Source organism: Pinus tabuliformis, chromosome 5_2 (genome assembly GCF_031772625.1).
Source record: "Pinus tabuliformis cultivar Carrire ecotype Pingquan chromosome 5_2, CPIR1, whole genome shotgun sequence".
Classification (NCBI taxonomy): Eukaryota; Viridiplantae; Streptophyta; class Pinopsida; order Pinales; family Pinaceae; genus Pinus; species Pinus tabuliformis.
In genome coordinates, this window is record NC_142306.1 from 251110282 (window position 1) to 251131185 (window position 20904).

Sequence of the window (20904 nt, forward strand, 5' to 3'; positions counted from 1 at the left end):
AGATGTACTCGAGCCTTATTTCTCTCCTTTGCACCATGTCATGGATGTAGTGGTACTTGATCTCGATATGATTTGACCTGTCATGGAACACGAGATTCTCTGAAAGCTTCACACAACTTTGATTATCACACTGTATCATTGGTAGTTCCAACTCTTGGTCGAATAATCTTGCAAACATCTTCCAGAGCCATATTGCTTTGGTACATGCCTCATTGTCTGCGATGTACTTTTCTTCAGCAGTGTTGAGTGCAATCGACCTCTGCTTCCTAATCATCCATTATATCATAGCAGATCCTAAAATGAAGTATACTCCAGAGGTGCTCACTTCCTACCTAATCAAAATTCGTATATCCTTGAAGTTGTACATCCTTGTTTGCAACATATCTCAAGCCATAATTCACCGTACCACGTATCTCAAGATGTACTTTGTTGCAATCCAATGCTCTTGTCTTGTTCAACCCGGAACTGGCTCAACGTGTTCAAAGCAAAGCGTATGTGCGACCTCGTGTTAACCAAATACATCAATGAATCAATCAACTTCCAGTACATAGATGGATCTAACAATTTGGAGTTGGAGCCTCTTAACTTCTTCAAATTAGTTACCATGGGAGTCACCATGGATTTGCAATCCATCATGCCAAATCTCTGAAGGATCTCTAACACATACTTTCCTTGACCAAGGAAGACTTCCCTAGGTTTTTGCCATACTTCTAGTCCCAAGTAATATTGCATCAACCCAAGATCCTTCATATTGAACTCAGAAGCCAATTGCCTCTTGCACTTAATGATAAGAGGCTCATGACCTGTAAGAAACAAGTCATCAACATATAACAATAAAATCAAAAGTGCATTCTTCACAACCTTAAGGTAAAGGTTTGGATCGACATCGCTCTTAGTAAATCCCTGTCTCGTTAGATCGCTGTCAATATGAGCATACCATGCTCTTGGAGCTTGTTGGAGTCCATACAAGGCTTTTTTCAACTTGCAAACATGAGATTCCTTTCCATATACTTCAAAGCCTTGAGGTTGCTCTATGTACACCTCTTCCTCAATCACGCTATTAAGGAAAACAATCTTCACATCCATCTGGTGCAATTTCCATCCCAACGAAGCAACAAGAGAAATGATCTATGTTGCACGGGTTCCCGAACCCGGGGGTGGGGTTCTCGAACCCGTCCCGGGTTCTCGAACCCAAGTACCGGATTCTTGGATGGGTGCTTCTGAGAAGAACCCATAAGAACCGGGTTCTTCTATAAAGAACCGGGTTCTCCATTAAAAAAAATTGGGTTCTTTTGTCTTGACAGGTACGAAGAACCCTGATGATGGGTACTTGGAACCCCAAAATCGGGTTCTTTGGAGTTCATTTTAATTTTAATTTTTTAATTTTTAATTAATTTAATGGGCTTCCCCTAATATTCCAAGTAGCTAGTTCTGCATCTTTCGAGAGGAATTGGAGTACTTATGTCTTTATCCATTCAGTAAAGAGAAATAGGTTGGGCTCAAAGAAGGCAGAGAACTTAGTGTACATTCATAGCACACTTTGTCTCATATCTCGAAAAGATCTTCGTTACAAGGAGGGTCCTTTCAAGAGATGGGACCAATACACAGATGATGTTATGTGTGTGGGTGAGGAGATACAACCAGATGGCCTTATTGAGCTACCTCCAGTTGCTATGGATGAGAAAGAGCCTCGAGATGAGAGTGATTCCTACCTGGAGAGCATGCTAACTGAAGATCTGAGTGATGTTGATGACATGGCTTGAGGAAGCCATTGTTCACTATTAGCTATTTTTATTTTAGTATTTTAAAATTTGCTAGTTTTTGTTTGGAGATGCCTTAAGGCAAATTTTGAATGTAGAATGACAATGGACATATATCATGATTCTTATTAATATGTAAACTCCAATTCACACTTGATATAACACTAGAAATTTTGAAATTTCATTGTGAATGTTGAATGTTCAATGATGTGCATGCTTAAATATCTAAAGTTTAAATCACAAGTATTTTAGTTTTCTTGTTTAAAGTTGAAAAATATACAATTTCACATATATTATAATTTACAAAATATAATATTTATATATTATATATATAAATTATAATATACCCCCGACGAACCCACGCACCCTGTTTCAAAAAATGACGTCCCCGTTCCCGTCCCCGTCCCCGTACCCGTCCCCGAACCCACGTTTCCTGGCAACATAGGAAATGATGGATCTAATAAAGCTAACCACTGGAGAAAAGGTCTCATCATAGTCTTCTCCCTCTTTCTAGGAGAATCCTCTAGCCACGAAATGCACCTTGTATTTGTCAATACTACCATCTGCAACATGCTTGATCTTGTATATCCATTTGGAAGTCACCACTGACTTCCCTTCAGGCCTTGGCACAATCTCCCAAACATCATTCTTCATGATCGATTGGTACTCTTCATTCATCACTTCCTTCCACACCTACTGGTTAGTTGCTTCTTCATATGTGGAAGGTTCTGCATCAATGAGTTTTGTCATGAGAGCTACATAGCTAGAAAACCTCTTGGGTTTCTTAACTTCTAGATGTGCCATCAGGAGCTACATGTATTTCAACCTCTTCTAATGTAGATCTAAGCCATGATGGTCTCTTCTTGATCTCTAGAACTATGACTAGTTCTGCTGGATCTTGAGGCCCTTTTGGCCTTCCGGTACATTATGTAGAACTTGAATGCTCCTCCCTTGAGGCCTCCTGCTTCACTTCATCCAAGGAATCCATGGAGACTTCCTTAGACTTCCAATATGCCACTTTCTCATTGAAGGTGACATCTTGGCTGACCTCAATCCTTCGCTGCTCTAGAATGTATATTTTGTAGGCCTTTGATGATTCGTTGTAACCGACAAATATGCTTTTCTTTCTTGAAGGCTTAAGCTTGTTCCTTTTATCCTTAGGAACATGAATGCATACAGGACAACCAAAGATTCTCGTATGTCCAACCTCTGACTTCCTTTTAGAGAAGGCTTCTTTAGGAGTCATACCTTACAAAACTTTATGAGGACTTCTATTTGAATGTACACAACTGTCTAAGACACCTCTCCCCATAAGAACAACGACAAGTCCAAATCATGCATCATAACCTTGATAGATTCTTCAATGGACTTGTTCTTTCGTTTTGCTACACCATTATGTTGTGGATTATAGCCTATAGGGGACAATTAGCTCCCTTTTAATCCTAGCTTTCTTGCAGAAAGCAACAAGCTCCTTCGAGGTGTATTCTCCTCCATTATCAGATCTTAGTATCTTGATCTTCTTGCCTATCAAGTTTTCCACTTCAACTTTGAATTCCTGGAACTTGTCGAATACCTCATCCTTAGTCTTCAAGAGATATATCCATGTCTTACAGGAGAAGTCATCAATAAATGTCACATAGTACAATGAACCACCAAGTGATTTCACAGGCATCAGACCACATACATCAGAATGAATCAAGTCCAAAGCTTCCTTAGATCTGTTATCACTGTTTGGAAATGGTTTCTTGATGTTCTTCCCAAGAGCACAACCTTTGCATACACCATCATTCTTTATTTGTAGTTCAGGAACCCCTGACACTATTTGACTCAACTCAAGCAATGCTCTGAAATGAAGATGTCCATACCTTCTATGCCATAGCTCACTTGGATTTATCTCATCATGTACTAGTACTTGATTTGGTTGACTCACAAGTCTATACAACCTTCCATCACAAATCCCAATAACCCTAGCATCATTTATACTAGAATCCTTGGACAAAACAAGTACTTTTCCATCCTCTATCTCCTTTATCCTCCAAACAAGAAACAAAGACAATATTCTTTTTCAAACCTGGTGCATAAAGAATATTGCTGAGATGTACATTGTTGCCAGATTCCAGCTCTATGGATTCCTTTCCAACTCCTTGACTGCATAGCTATTGTTGTCTCCCAGTTCAACCCTTTGAGACAACTTCTTTTTTGTCATACTTGAAAGATTCCCACGCTCATCGGTCATGTGTCTTGATGCTCCACTATCTACTAGCCACATGTCATCATCATTTGCAAAAGAACCTGTTAAAGAAGAAAACTAAAAGAAATCCTTATCACCTTTGGTCTTCTTTGGTTTTTCATCTTCAACATCTGCTACGGAAGCATGTTGTTTCCCTTTTCTCTTCTTGTTATTAGCCATATTAGAGCAATCTCTCTTGAAATGTCCATATTCCCGATGGTTGGAAAATGTAACTAGATTCAGTGTTCATAATGACTTGTAATCATGGCATTGTATATTTTATAATAAAAACATAAAAATAATTTTTATTTATTCAAGCATGGTTTTCATGCTCAAAGTCTAATTCAAAGCGTGTTCTTTATGCTTCTAGGATTTGTTGAGTCAAAGAATATTTTTTTGTCATGTATTGTAGTCCTATTAGGACTTGTATCAAAAGAAAATTATTATTTTTGAGCCTAGAAAGTCATTTTATCCTCCAAGACCAAGTTGGCCCGACCAAGGAAATGTCAACCTAGGTGAGGCCTATTCGACCTCTTGAGAAGTGTATATATAGCATGAGACTTCAACTCATTTGGAGACACTTCACAAGTTCGATCTGCAACAAGATAGGAAGGCAATCTAGAGCAAAAAGTCAAGGAAGAAAGGACAAGTAAAAGCGAAGGAAGAAGACCTAAAAATATGATATTTTCTACCCACACGTGCGAGAGAATTAGGGTTTTTGTGTGAGTAGTAGGGCCAAGAGTTGGAGGTCTGAAATTGTAGACCCAAAGTTGTAGGGCCGAAGTTTTGACAGAAGCAAACTTTGGTAGACTTTGACTTGTTTGTAAGAGATCTTATTGGAGGGATGGCTTGGTGCTTGGAAGGAATCTTGACTTTGGTCCTTGGGCCTTGGAGCTCTCACTTTGATTTGATTCTACAAGAAGAGAAGTATTCTTTCTGGGTTTTCCCCTTGGAGGGGTTTTTCCCTGGCTTGGAGCCTATATCTTGTGTTCCTTGTGATCTTCATGTTTTAGTAATTGCTTGATGAAGAAAAATTAAAAGTAATAAAAGGCCAACTAATGTCACAAGTAATGATGAAGAAAGGAAAGTAAACTCTAATCTACAAATACTTTGATTTTCCAACAATGACAACCATAACATTGGATCTTTGATAAGTCTTTCTTCTTCTTAGAGGAATAAGAACCCTTTCCTGACTTCTTGTTTTGAGGTTCAAACTTTTTCTTTACCTTGTTCGCGAAGCGCGCTGCAATGGCTTAAACCTCTTTATCTTGACGATATCTAGTCATCAATCTCGATTCTTCTTGAGAAAAGATGTCCATAGTTGTTCAAATGTAGGAGCTTCCTTCTAGCTGCTTATACCTGTTACAAACACATCCCATGATCTAGAAAGAACATTGAGTGCTGTAATCACTAGTTCTTGATCAGGAATGGATTTACCAATTACTTGAATTTGATCTATTATTTGTGAAATCCTCACAAAATAGGAAGCCACAGTGTCATCATTCATCATCCTTGTATTTCAAAGTTCATTCTTCAAGCTCATTGATTGACCAACATTCTTGATACTGTAGATATTCATTAGGGCATCATACATCTTCTTTGAAGTATCAAGTTTTGAAATGTAGGGAACCAAATGATCCCCAATGGAGTCCACTGTAAGGCTCATAGAAGTGATGCTCTTTGAACTTTTCTTTTCCTACTTCATCTTCTAGTTCAATAACATTCCATTTCACAAAGTCCAAAACTTTGTTCTTGGCAAAAGGAATATCTATTCTAACTTTCCAAGCTATGAAGTTTGATGTTTTCTCTAAATTGTTTTCAGATTTCATAGAGGAAGCCATAGAAACCAATCTACAAGAAGGACTTGAATAAAAATGCTCTCTGGGGTTTTGTCAAGGTTATCTCAATGTTCCTTTCTTCCTCTTTTAGCTTATTCCAATATATCATTAAGCAATTATACTTAAGAAATTCAACCATAAAGAACAATAGAAGAATAGAGATCACAATACAAAAAAGAAGACAAGATTTACCCTGGGAAAACCCACCAAGTGGAAAAACCCAACCACCTTTTTCAATAGAGAAATTCTTCTTGTTCAATGAGAGACACACCTAGACCTGTGGTCAAACCTGGTCTTTTCCTCCTAGTCAAATCACCCAATTTGATCCAAAAGTTCGTTCTGGTTGTTTGACTGATAATTTTGGCCCTCTTGTAATTGCTAGTCGCCCCAGAAATTTCGGCCCCACAACAGTTGCTCCAGTGACCCCAAAAATTTCGGCCCTGCAATAATTGCTCCAGCTACCCAAAATTTTTGACCCTCTGCAACAGTTGCCCCAGTTACCCAAAATTTTTGACCCTCTACAACAGTTGCCCCAGACAAATGTGACCACAAAGAGAATAGCCAATTCACACGCGCGAGTCGCAGGAGAGAGAAGAGAGAGAATTCATCCTTCTATTTGTCCTATTTGTCCTTCTTATCCTTTGCTTGCTTGCCCATAAACTGTCTTGTGTGTGAGGGATTGAATGCCCAAATGGGGGAGGAGGTGTTTCCTTTATGTAGTGATCTGTCTAGGTTGAATGGGTCTCTTTTGGAGCCAGGGCCAACTTGACTTGGAGGGAAGCCAACTTGTCACTTTTGGAGCCAAAAATTACATTTCAAAAATTCAAATTTTCATCTTTAAAAAGTCGCAATGGGATTTTGACTCAAAATAAGATTTCCTTTTACTCTAGCATTTATAAATATGCTTTACAATGATAAATACAAGTGCATCAAGTGACCAAATATACATTATGAAGACCGGTCATAGTTACAAGTTCAACACCTTGAGCTTCCAAACATGCTTCCACCACTATTTGATATCTGCTTGATCTTCTAGGAAACTAATAATACACTCTAGCTTTGTAATGTATTCCCCCTCTTGTATTTTATGTCCATATCAAAACATCCTCATTTGTCTTGAGCTTGATGAACTTGCTATGTAAAAAATAGATTTACGAGTCCCACACTTTAGCTATTTGGGCTCCAAATCTAGATTTTTTGTCTTTTCAATCCTATTGCCACAAATTATAGCTTGGAACTGATTCATTGGCAAGAGAGGTTATGTCCTTATTTCTTAAAACTTCAAGTAGTTCATAGTTTGTAATGTCCACCACATTCAACCCAAGGGTCAAGTCCCATTCTGATACTTATTTCATTTCCAACCTTCCAACATAACCAACTCCCAACAATGGGAAAATTAAATACAAGAGATTTTGATATAATAGATGCATTGGTAATAGGTTTTGTGGGAATCCTAATCCAATCATCCATGGAGAGTGGCAACATATTTAACACGCATTTCATTTTGCTAGAGACTATCCAATTTAATCATCTTGTAGAGCTATTTAGCAACTCAAGCCTATTACCTCTCAAATTGTACATTATAATGGTGAAATATCTGACCCACATCATACAATCCAACTGGAACCTCGATAGGTCACCCATTGTCACCTCAATGACCTACCTTTGCCTCTTTATGCTGGTTCTCCTCCGACTTCAAAGGGGCTTCCACTAAAAAGCACTAGGAAATAAGCAATAAAGTGTAGGGTGATATCACAAGTAACTCTAGTGATCAAGTTGGGTTTAAAAGAAAAAAAAGGAAATATTGCTAATGGAGGGATGAGAAGAGTAGTGCCAATGTTCAAGGGTGATGGTGTCAAGGGAATATTAATGACAAGAGGATATCAAGAAGAATGATCCTCCTTAGGTCGATTATCGGGAATAATGGATTGGAGGGGGAGATTAGTATCTTAGGATGTGTAATCTCTTGGCTAATTAGGGTAAACAACAAAGTCAAAACCCAGTGGAGAGGATTCCTAAATAGGATTTCCCTCACCCCAAGGATCGACTATGACGTAAAAAAAACCAAGCATCTACTAAGGGAACACCCTCCAGGTTAATCAGAGCAAAATGGCTTGATGATTACTTCACACTAACAAAAGATGAGATGGGGTTTAACACCCTAGTCATTGCCCATTGGTGGATTGATTACACTAAGCCTTGTGGTGATCTTGAATCACTTACAAATTTAAACCTTTTAAAACATTGTGTAAGAAACCAAGAGAGAGAAGCCTTCTAAGTCGAAACATACATCACATAATAAACCTGAAACCCCATAAAACAATAAGAAATATTTTCATTAAGCCTTGTTGTCGCACAAATTGTCTGGGCAGCGCGACAACGCTAAGACTGGGGGCTGTCACCCTGATCCCTGATCTCTCTGTTTAAGCCGTCTCCCAAGGCTAAGGGGGGTAGACCCTATGGGATAAAGGAAGACCAACTGTGGACCAGTTGGGTTGGGAGACACAACACCTAATTGATTTTAGAAATTTAATGTACCAGTGCTTTATATGGAGTTAATGATTAAATGATTATTTATTAAATATTTCAGAAATATGAACCTTGTGAAACAATCATTTATCATCAAACAACCCAAGCGATGCATAATGTTCAATAAATGCACAATGCTTTAACAATGTTCCAACAATTAAACTTTAAGAAAAATCAAATGCTTTAAATTATCATAAAATTTAAATGCTGATCAGTCACCACTTTTACATAGCTAACTTCAAATAAACATTTAAGTGCATTTAACTATAGAAAAGTGGAACATAGATACCACAAAAGACGCCCAAAAATGAATTTTTAACTTTTTGTTAAGCTTTTTCAAATTTTTTTAATTTTTTTTAATTTTTTTAAATAAAACAAAACAAAACTAAGCAAAAAAAAAAAAAAAAAAAAAAAAACTAAAGTAAATGAAACTTAAAATTATTAAAACTAAATCCAAAAAGAACTAAAATTAAAAATCAGGATAAAGCTAAAATCTATTCTAAACTAAGATCCCAAAAATGTTAGGATATTCCGACACATAGGAAATAGTTAAGTACAACTTGGTCTAGTATAGAGTTAGGTAGAGTGTGTTTCTTTACTGTTGTACATTTTGTAACTTACAATCCGACGGTCACGATATGTAGTGATCCGACGATTTATTCTCTCCTCGGTATTACCGACACTTGATCCGTGGCTTGACACCCGATTGGTCCATGAATTCTATTTAAAGCGCATGGAGGGTCATTTGTAGGGTAATCCGTGCATGAGAGAAACATATGTAAATTTTCATTCTTTTATTAATAAATTGCCTGAAGTGGCCGCGTTGGCTCAGGCCGTGGACTGTTTCCCTCTTTGAGGGTTTTAACCACGTCAAAATACTGGTGTATTGATCTGCTATCTGGTTGTGAGCGGTGTCCTTTTGGTGCTCTGATACCATGTAGGAATTTACAGGGTAAGTTCCTCAGACAACATATCTCCCTGGACCACAATAGTATGATATTGTCCACTTTGGGCCTAAGCCCTCATGGATTTTCTTTTGGACTTACCCCAAAAGGCCTCATAGAGGCGAAGTTCACTAAACTTCGATTTATGGTTGGAGTTCAGGAAGTTGTCACTAAGGGGGGATAGGCTCTAGCGCCTCCTTCCTTCTCCTATTGTGTCATATTTGTAAATCCTTCAATCCTATCCCAAGTTGTTCTTAAGGGGGGATGTTAGGATATTCCGACACATAGGAAATAGTTAAGTACAACTTGGTCTAGTATAGAGTTAGGTATAGAGTTAGGTAAAGTGTGTTTCTTTACCGTTGTACATTTTGTAACTTACAATCCGACGGTCACGATATGTAGTGATCCGACGGTTCATTCTCTCCTCGGTATTACCGACACTTGATCCGTGGCTTGACGCCCGATTGGTCCATGAATTCTATTTAAAGCGCATGGAGGGTCATTTGTAGGGTAATCCGTGCATGAGAGAAACATATGTAAATTTTCATTCTTTTATTAATAAATTGCTTGAAGTGGCCGCGTTGGCTCAGGCCGTGGACTGTTTCCCTCTTTGAGGGTTTTAACCACGTCAAAATACTGGTGTATTGATCTGCGATCTGGTTGTGAGCGGTGTCCTTTTGGTGTTCTGTCCGAGGAACTTACCCTGTAAATTCCTACAAAAAAAAATGAAAAGGAACCTTTTTATTTTTAAACCATTTATTTTTTTTTTGTTTATATTTTTAAATTCAAAATTTAAATAAAACAAACTAAAATTAAACTATAACTAAAGACTATAAGCTAAATAAAAATTAAAACCTGATCTAATATATGCAAAAAAGTGAAATTTATAAAATCTAAAAGCTAAAATTTAAATCTAAAAATCTAAGCTATACGATAAAAAAACTAAAAATATAAATTTACCCTGATTGTCTTAGAATAACATATATACATTGACCTGCATCATATCAAACCAAAATCGAAAATTTCTCTGCCTTTAATGTTTGTTTAGTTTGCTAGCAAGTACATTGAAGGGTTTTTGACGACAACAAGGGAAGACTCGACGGAGGTGAATGCAGCGAGGAGGATTTGCAGGTTCGATGGAGCTGGCTGCGTGAAGATGGAATGGATTGCAGCGGATGAGGGTACCGACTTTCTTTGTGTTTGTAGGTGGAGATGAGGGAAGAACACAGGTCATGAGGGATGGCAGAAATACGTTGAGGCAGAGAAACCTGGACGGCGGCGTAGGGATGACTGCGTGGATGGCTCAGCTGAATGAAGAAAATGGATAGTGGCAGCAAGGATGTTGAGGGTAGCACACATAGAAGGACGCAGCGATATGGATGGCTAAGGACGTGGAGCTGGGCAGCATTGAGAGGGACGCAATTACAGCGGGATAAGTGAAGAAGATCACTGCGTGGAGGGGAGAATTTCGATGGCAAGCAGAGAAGAGTAGCTGCGTGGAGGGTTGAGGATACTGCAGCTAGGGAATGAAGGCTATTGATGCGTGGATCTGGATAACAATAGCGTGAATGAGCAGTTGTTTATGTGGTGGCTGAGGATGCATGGAAAGAGAGAAATGGTAGAGGTATGGCAACAACGAAAAACTGTGGCCCCTAAAAAAAATTTCAAAATTTTTTCTCCAAACCTGTAGTCCAGAAACTTAATTGAAATTTTAAATCCTTCCTGCTTCAGATTGCCTGATGGAAACCCTGATCAGTTTGCCTGATGGAAAACCTTGAAATTTTTTCCAAAATCTGAAGTAAATATTCCTGCCCGAACTGAACCTGATGTCAGATTTTACCCTCCAGGGCCTAGATCTGGCTTCAGATAAAATGTTTTCTTCCGACCTGCAACCTGCAAAAACTGAACACCCAGAAATAAAACGTGCAAGAAACAAAACTAAAAACCCTAAAACCAGCGAAATAATTATAGTAATTACAAACTAAAGGCTCTAAATAGCCAGATTTGCCATTATGCCACAGAAATATTTTCAGAATTTTAAATATAATGTGAAATACTTCAAAAAACCCTTCATGCATTCATAAAAAAAATTCAAATGATAAGCCCGGGATTAAAAACTCGCTGGGCTCTTTCAGAAAACGCAGTCCGGGAGTTGGTTGGTTTAGCCGAGAACTTCCACTAACGCCCAGTAAACTCAAAATTAAGGATATCCTGCACAACTTAAATCAACCATTAACATAGAGGGAGAAAACAACAGTGAAATTTAGATCAAATGGAGATACCTGCCATTATATTCAGAAATTAAACTATCATTCAAACCCTAGAGATCAGACAAGATACTTGTGCCTAAATCAATCTTCATCAAGCTATCATCAATGACTGAAAATAAAATTATGCAAAAAAAAAACATCTTACAGCATTTCCAGAAGAGTAACACCAGCAAGATTTTCAACCCCAAAGTCTTTCTTTATTGCACAAAAAATGACTACAAGAGAGATTTCTTTAGCACAAGACTCACAGATCGAATGATCTCAAATGACCCCTAACACCCTATTTAAAGGAAAAATTCCCAATAGCTAGTTCGAGTGATCCATGTCAAACTAATCTCGACCGTCGATGAGGATCAAAATCCCTTTCAATCTCACCCGTCGAAATTTTAAATGCATTTTAATGTATTAAAAATTAAAATTCTGCATTTATTTTTTCAAAATTTTGACTTATTTTATTATTTTATTTTATTTTTTAAAAAATTTATTTATTTTTAATTTATTTTTTAAATTTTATTTTATTTTTTATTTTTTAGTTATTTTTTAATTTTATTTTCTTATTATTTATATCTTTTATTATTTTTATTGGACCCTCGAACTTAGCCTTTCGAAAAATCACCTAGGACCTAGGACTCATGAGGGGATTAAAACATTTTCTAACCCTCAAGACACTTTACATCATGACTTGTACAATTTTACATCTCAAGGGGGAAAATTCATTTGACATAGACTCTCATAGACCACCCAGTGTTGCGACACAAATATAATCTAGTAGATCAAGTAATTTGTAATAACCTAACCAAATAATTAGGATTATTTCCAAATTACTTTTACATAGACTCGAAGCACACTAGGATTCCCCTAAGATTCTAATAACAAAATCCATTCCAGCTTTGGGGTTGGGCTGAAGGAAAACTCTATCGATCATGGATCGATGAGACAAAAACCCTTCCTAAACGTAGATTATCACTAGAAAATTATGTTTGCCTAGGCAATTTACATACATGACTCAGATCTGCTAAGATTATTTACAATTTACACATGCAGATTGGATTTACAACATAACATGATCGGGCTGACGATGATAGTCGAATGGCACGGACACGTCATTTAAGCGCTATCCCTTTTGCGAAAAGAGGGAGTGTACTGCTATGGGTAGTTGACACGTAGTGGTCAACAAGCCCATTGGAGAGGAATACTCCCACTATCCAAGCATGAATTAGAAATGAGGAAGAACATCCTTTATATAGAGGAGGTCTCCATTACATTAAAATAATATTATTTGGGGAGTTTCCTTAGATCTAGCAAGGAAATCCTAGATCTAGTCTACTTCTAAAAACTAAAAATTAATAAAATATGGTGGTCAAAGTCACATTGACAATGAAAAATAATAGATCCCTATAAAAAGATGTATTGATCCATCCATTTAGGGCAAAAAGGCCCATAAATTATTATTTCTTGAAAATAATGACCAATGTTCCCTTGATTTATCTTTGAAATAGTTGTTAAATCTTGAAGGATTTGTTCATGTCCCAAGAAATGGTCCAACATTTTTGCATATGACTTGATTCAAGTTGGAATACTCTTTAAAAATGCTTGATCACTTGAAAATTTAGCTTAGTGTCCCTTTGGCTGCCCAACATTGACTTAGAGGAACCTTCCTTGACCCATTGTGTGAGTTGGCATGTGAGTCATTGTTATCAAAACTAGTGGAATTGGCTGGTTTGTCCAGTTTTGTTGAAATTCTGAATTTGTATGCTGCGATATTAGTTAAGCAATTGTAGATAGAATATAAACCAAATGCACAATAGAATACAACCAAGAACAGAATGAGAGACAGAGAATTTAGGTCCAATGATCAGGGCAAAACCCACAAGGGGAAAGCCCAACCAAATTATTCTTCTATTAGATATCAATTGTTCAACAGTGATACAAAGTGCAATGAGAGATCAAGAGAACGAGTAAGTTCACCAAAATCTGAACACGCTGTAGCATGAAAATCACTAGTAACAGCAGCTGATGCAAACACTAAATCAACCCCTTCAAGTTCTGCTCTTACTCTCCAAGTCTCTCTCTCTCTGTCACAATCTTCTTTAGATCTCTCGAATTCTCTCTCTCAAGTTCGAATCCTTCTTTCACAATGCATTAGTAGTGAGAAGAGAGGATGAGAGGCACATATATATAGGAGGAGCAAGGAGTTTGAATCATAAAGGAGGAGTAACTCACATGCCTTTAGGGAGAGTTACATATGCCAATTAGGGAGTGAAACTCATGCCATTAAGGAGAGAAATGCATGCCTTAGTAACTTAAACCATAAAGGAGAGAATGTAACATATACATTAAAGAGTGCGTAAGAGGAATCTTTTATGACATGCTGTAATGAGTGCGTAAGAGAGAGTGTAACATATCCATTAAGTGAGAGAGAGTAACATATGCATTAATAGAGGGGAGTTACATATGACATGATTGAGTGCCATGATTGAGAGACTTGAATTTCCTTTTAATAATAATAATTATATTGATGATTAAGTAAAAATTGAACAACTAAGATTTATTAAGAATAAGTTAAGTGATTTTCCATCATCTATACTTGATTCCAATTGAAGCAAGGTGATTTACTTTTTTTGGAAAGTCATGCTTGAGATGATAGACATGAATTTCTATTTTTAGAAAGTCACTCTAGAATAGTAAGAAATGAGATATTGTTCAATGAAATTCATCCCTTAGCTGCCAATTTTCAATAGATTTGGGGGTCAAACCGGTCTGGTGCAAGGTCTGGAATTGGAAATGGCCAGTTTGGTACCAAACCAAATGATTTTGGAATGGAACTAGTCAGTTTCGTAACATGTGACCAAGGACATTCCAAATACATTTATTTTTAAACAAGAATTTTTGAGTGGGGCAGCCTTATAGTCAAGCCTATGGCCTTCATATTGTTATGCAATTAATGATAATATTAAATTCTTAAAGTAAAAGTCTTTTACTTAAATTTTTAACATTATCATTAATTGATTCAGGATGTTTGAGGGTGGTTCTGACTTCATTGGATTTCATATGGAGAAATTAGAATTTAAAATCTCATTCAATATCCAACAGACTTAATTGTTTTCAGTTTTTCAGGTTTGTGGGGATTGCAATGTTTCCATTGGATTCTGTTATGTATGAAGGTATGGAACTACCATTTAATCAAGAGCACCAAGCCCTCTATGTACCTTGGTGTTAGTGGCCTTGACTGTTGAATTCCTCTATCGTGACCCCAGTAAAAATGTACCCATCATTCAAACAAAATCTTGATTTGACGTGTGAAGCTTTTTCCATCTTATTTTAATGCTTAAAGGCTAATATTGATGATGAAGGTCTTAGTATAAGCAAAGATTTTGATGATATGTAGGTATTTGTAATACCATGAATTCTTTTGACACTAAAGCCATCTACAACCTCTTTGTTGATGTATTTTTGGTTCAGAAATGTATTGCACTAAGTGCTATTTTGGTTATATGCATTCTTGTTTGGTACATAATGAAGAATTTTGCATAGTTGTGTATAAATGGTTTGGATTGATATGGATGTACATGAATTTATATGTTTTTCTTTAAAATTTGAATATTTTATGTGTTTTTGGTTGACCAGTTTTTGGTTTGTTTTTTTAACTGGTTCTAGTCCGGTTCTGACCAGTTCCTTGTTCAAAGGGTTTTCTGGTTCAATCACCAATTTGGTTCTGATAACATTGATGCGAATTGACCAGTCCCAAAAATTGTCTTGTGGAGAAAATGCCCTAGAATATTTGTCTAGCATTTTTCTTGAGAAAGGTGGACCACATTATGAGGATTCTAGTGAGCTATCACATGCCCACTTTGGAGCTAGGGCATTAACCATAGGTCCACTTGAATAACTTGCATGTGTCTGCTGGAAACTGCCGTTTTTGGAATGCATGGTTGCTAGGACTCTAGTGTTTTGTTAGTTTTTGGCTCCAAGACTCTGGCATGTGTGATAGGAGGCTCTGTGCATGACATGCAACATAAGACATCTTGCATGCAACGTAAATGTACTTTTCCACCCTTTGTTAGTGCATTACGATGCCCACATTCCCCTTAGTTTGCTGAATCTTGCTTGAAAATGCTTCTTTTGCCAAAATTTCAACATGGCATGTCAAGTATGCGTGATGGTGAACAAATGAGTCCTCGTTGAAATTTTGACCCGGCAGTCTTGTGCATTGGGATTTATGAGAATAGCCAAAAATAACCTGTTTCCAATCTGCCCTGCTGAATCAAAGTAAAATTAACTCTAGGTACCCCCTGCTGGAAAGAGGGGTAACAGGGTCCTACCAAACTGGTGAATGTTCTTTAATCTTCATTCCCCTAAGAGCTTGGGCTTTGTGAGCCTCTGCCATTTTACTAAGGGATTACCTTCCTGTCCTGTTTGCTCTTCCGTAGAAAGCTAAATCATTTCTTTCTTATTTTCCGCAAAATCCTTATGGAGATATAGGACATACTAAGAAACAGGTGTAGCCTCAAGTATAGGCTTAATTAGGGTTAACCTCCAATGATAACATCACCCAAAGATCTTTTTTTCAATATTTTCATACAACCAGATCCAATATTGAATCCCATATGCGTTGGTTTTCAAAAAACCTACTTATTTCAGACCTTAGTTGATATCTGCTTCTTCAAAGTGGAGCAGGTCTGTCGATTGAGAAAGACCATGAGAAGCAATAGAGGACTCTGGAAGATTTATTTCCATATCCGTAGAAAAGTATATAACTCTAGAGCCCTTTTCAACTCAAAGTATATAACTCTAGAGCCCTTTTCAACTCTTTAACTTCTTTCCTTGAGCCAGAACCAAAGAGAAGAACATCTTTGGCAAAAAGGGTGTGGGGCACTAATGTATCTCTGTTTGTTGGTATCCCTTTTATTTTTCCATTTCTATTAAGAGAACTCAATAGGTTGCTAAGACATTCAGCAACAGGAAGCAACAACAAGGGGGAGAGGTGGCAACACTCCCTCAAGCCCTGAGAAGCTAGACAAGGGGATGCTGAACCATTCACTGGGACTGAAAAAGAAGATGAAATACAACCTCCCTCCCAGTTAACAAAAGGGAGACATAAATCTGTGTGAATCAAGACAAGCCTTAAGTATAGAAATTCACTCTATCAAATGCCTTGGAAAGATCCAGTTTGATAACCATAGCTGTTTGCTTTTTTACCTTCATGGAGTGTAGAACCTCTTGCGCAATACCCACAGCGTATTTGCCTTTTTGAGAGGAATCCAAACTGATTAGGAGATACAAAATCTGATAGTACAGGCCTGAGCCTTCTTGCAATAACCTTGGATATTATTTTGTAAATGATGTAACATAATGAGATTGGCCTCAAGTCCCTGAACAAATCAAGGATATCCGTCTTTGCGATAAGAGCAGGAAAAGAAGAATTGATTGGTCCCAACACTTTACCTGAAAGACTAGACTTCTCAACCATATCCAGGATATCACTCTAAAAATTCATAAAACTTCTGGAAGAGCTCAATTGTCCAATCATCAATGCTAGGCTAAGTCACTGCTTTTGGTGATTTTTTGCCTTGAAATTTTGAAGCTCGCCAAATATGAAGGCATTTTGAATTAATACAACCTAGATTTGGCAAATCTCAAGCCGAACCTGAGCTGGAGCTCGAACTTTATTCTCATATCGAATAAAATCAGTGGAAATTCGATGATTCATTCAATTTCAAATTCCAAATTTGGAAGAGAAAAAAGTTCCAACTCCAGAGGTCCATTCTGCATGGTTTTCATGATGTGCTTTTTTTGTGTTTTTCCACTCTTGAGCCACTTGACATAATTCACTTTGCATCTGGCCTTCCATGCAGCTGCATACTCCTTCGCAAGTTTGCTCGACATTGTTTCAGGTTCCGACTTACTCCACGAGTCTGCTTGCCACTGCACCTATGAACCAACTTTCCTCCATGCAGACTTCAGGCTGCAGCCATAGATGACTCCACCTGACGATGAGGCTGTTGTAACTGCAGTATGCAAGTTACTCAGTATACAGCCAGGGTTTTACATATATTTTTTAATTTCAACTTTGTAAGTTTGTAGTATGTGGATTTTTTTTGAATTTTGAATTTTTGTAGTATGCCAAATTTAATGCTGATTTTTATGATGGAAATTTTCACTTGAATTTTTTTCGAACTTCAAGGTCGTAGAACTCGAATTTGAATTTGACCCAGGTGACTTAGATGGCAGGACTGTTATACCTTTGAAAGGAGAAGACCACATCTTTAAGCTTTTCTTTTGTAACTTCTATTACCAAGTCTTCATTTAAATCATTGTTGACAAACCTTGGGAATTTTTCTGCTACTTCAATAATTTCATCAATATTAGTTTTTCTTGGGTCCTTGAATCACTGATTTAAGAATTCAACACCCTCAGCTGCTATCTCATTGAAAGTGGAACCTTGCTCCCAGTCAATCTGTTAACTGCAAGAATGGAACCCAACATTTGTTCATAGAATTTGTATTTTATTTGTTTTTAATATTTCTATTAGATCCTGGGCTTGGTTTTTCCTTTGCATTCTTTTCCTCTGCACCAGAGTCTTAATGCCATTTCAATTCATACATGGCAGTGTTTATTTACATACTTTCCATGTACCTTTTTAAAATGCCAAAAGTTTTCTGTAAATCGGGGTCTATGTACATATTCCAACGCACGTTTTGACACTGGAGTATTGTGTAAACCTTTGACAAAGTGTTTTATTAGGATCCCTGTCTGCTTAGACTCAGGTACCTTTTCTTTTCAATGAAAATCTCGTGGAAAATCCTCTTTCTTTGCAAAGCATTGTTGTTTCCTGTTGGCTTAACATGAAAAGTTTCTTTTAATGAGTATAGTTTTTGGTGTTTTTCTTATTTATGGTTTTGAAGATTATTATATATAAGTGGAAAAGAACTACTTTCCATGACAGTCTAGCAATATAGATATGCTATTTATGGCAACTTTGAGATCAATAGTCTAGACTTTATTTTCTCTCTTTTTTTTGCCTTGGCAGAATCCACCATTTGTTTCCTGTATTTAGAGAATGAAGCATGAATGGATGGAGGCTTGTGCTTGAACATTACAGGTACTCTGGTAAGAAACTTGACAAAATAAATCGCTAGAAACAAATTTGGATGGATGAAGACTGTGATTTAGCTTACTTTTTGGTGACATAATGAAGATTCTTTTATATGTTACAGCTATCACTTGTATCCAGATATTTTTCTTATGTCTTATTCAAATTTCCCTTTGAACTTGCTGTCCTCCTATAGGTTTAGGGAGGCCCGGTTGGTGTTCAGATAGGCTATTTCAAACATCCACCATAGCAGTGGAAAGTTGGTGGAGGGTGTTAACCATTGCAAGTTTTCTTAATTTTATCTTGATAAAATTTCAGTCTTCTAGGTCATATTTTTGATTCTTGAGCTCCTTGTACATTTTTCCATATTTGTTGTTAGGGTATCTGAATTCACCAATATGAATGTGTTTAAAGAGTTCCAAATGACTCACTAATTTTCTTAATAGTGATTTATTTGTTTATTTATTTATTTTTTGTATATTACAAAAGTTTTACAAGTTTACAATGTATTTGGTTTGAACACTAACAATATGCCTACTTCCCACACAATATGAAGATCCAATGAAAGCAAGACATCCATATCTACCTGTGTCAAATATCGGCAAATTTGTCGACAACAACTATTCAAAGTATGCCTGTGTTGGCTTACAAAATTCCAAATTGCCTTGTCAAAGCAAAATTTAAGTTTACCTTAGGTTGGTTGGTGATGACTTTTCCACAGTCTTGTTGTTTGTAATGAGATTTCTTTTGGAACAAAATTTATTTGATATATATTCATTGCTTATATAAGCATGTCTGTCTTACAAAATAAAATATGAAGATGGTTAATTTTTGGGATCTCCATTCCCTATTTGGTGTCTGAAATTTAAAAAATTAATCTAAAACTAAAAAAAAAAAAAAAAAAAAAAAAAAAAATATAAAAATATTGTGGAAATTTTTAGATCCTGTTATTTTCGGGAATTGTCATATCTTTCATGCTGAGATCTAAATTTTCAAGTCGAGATGCGAAATTGATATCTAGTTAATGGTTTATGATTCGTGGTGGTTTCAAGCATTCATTTTTTTGAAAATTCTCAATTGCTGGATATCGTTTTGGTCATTTTAAGAGCATTGTGATTTAGCTGATGATAGATGATTGCTGTTCATGGTCCATATTTTTATATCATTTAACAAGTAATCGTTTTAACCACAATCTCTTAAGGCACTGGTCTGCTAAATTAATCAAATCCATCGAGTGTTTTTTATATCGTATCTCGTGTCTCCCAACCAACTGGTCGACAGTTGGTCTCATCATCTCACAGGGACTACCCCCCTTAGCCGCGGGAGACAGGCTTAAACTGAGAGATCGGGGATCAGAGTGACAGCCCCCGGTCTGAGCGTTGTCGTGCCAATCCGCGCGACAACAGTGTCACTTGATCCAGCTTTGCATCTGTAGTTCTATGAAATCACCTTTGTCCATGTCTGGGTGCAGGGACTCCGATACATCCAACCTCACCTCAATGCTTTCCACCTGACCTTGTGAATTCTTGACTGCTCCCCTTCTTCTGATGTTGCTTGCCTCCTCCACAATTTTTCCCTTAATAGTTCCTCTTCTTTGTCTGCAAAACATGATGGTGTCTACATAGCTCAAAACAATGGTCAATGGATGTCTACTTTATCCCTCCCTTCTCCCTATTCTTTATCTTCCAATGGTGGCTGCATTTGCAAATTTTATTGTTCAAATCATGCTATGCTACATGAATTGAATAATGGTTCAGTTGGAGCTTGTTCTATCCATATGCACCTATGTAGGAGCTGAAGATGTCGATGATTTTCCTATAGTTTGACGACCAATTATTTTCTTATTGTGGTAAAAATACTCTAATGACCTCTCATATTAAAATGGTGATCCTTCTTGCTGGTTTCATGAATTTTTGCATGTCCTTCAGTGACCATGTGGCTTAATCAATGCCTATCCTTTTAATCAACTTACCATTAGTTATAGTGCCTGTTACTGCTCCGTTTAGCAGATTGCTGAAGATCGTACAATTTGCTATGGTTGGCACACAAATAGGACAAAGGCCCACTATTAGTTTGGCCTAGGTCTTCACTCCTCAAGTCTTAACTCCTACCATAAGGCTATGAGAGGTTTCCAAAGAGACGCTCCAACCAAACCACTCAAAGACCAATGCCTTATAATGGGGTTCAATCGGTTGAAGGGAGGAATTTTTACTGTTGTCTTGTTGACTTAAATGTAAAAT

General features: G+C 37.1%; 1 protein-coding gene across 4 annotated transcripts in view; it reads left to right on the forward strand.

Annotated features, from left to right (window-relative positions):
• The window catches only part of LOC149158481 (Zinc finger (CCCH-type/C3HC4-type RING finger) family protein), a 178224-nt gene extending 159334 nt beyond the window's left edge, over positions 1-18890 (forward strand). For 2 of the 4 annotated variants that reach the window (XM_089436242.1, XM_089436248.1), the window contains exons 5-6: positions 18602-18681; positions 18861-18890. The gene's annotated coding sequence lies outside the window, so the exon portion shown is untranslated. The remainder of the gene's footprint in view (positions 1-18601; positions 18682-18860) is intronic. The other 2 variants (XM_089436244.1, XM_089436246.1) reach the window with 2 other exon arrangements.
• Positions 18891-20904: the final 2014 nt, after the last annotated feature.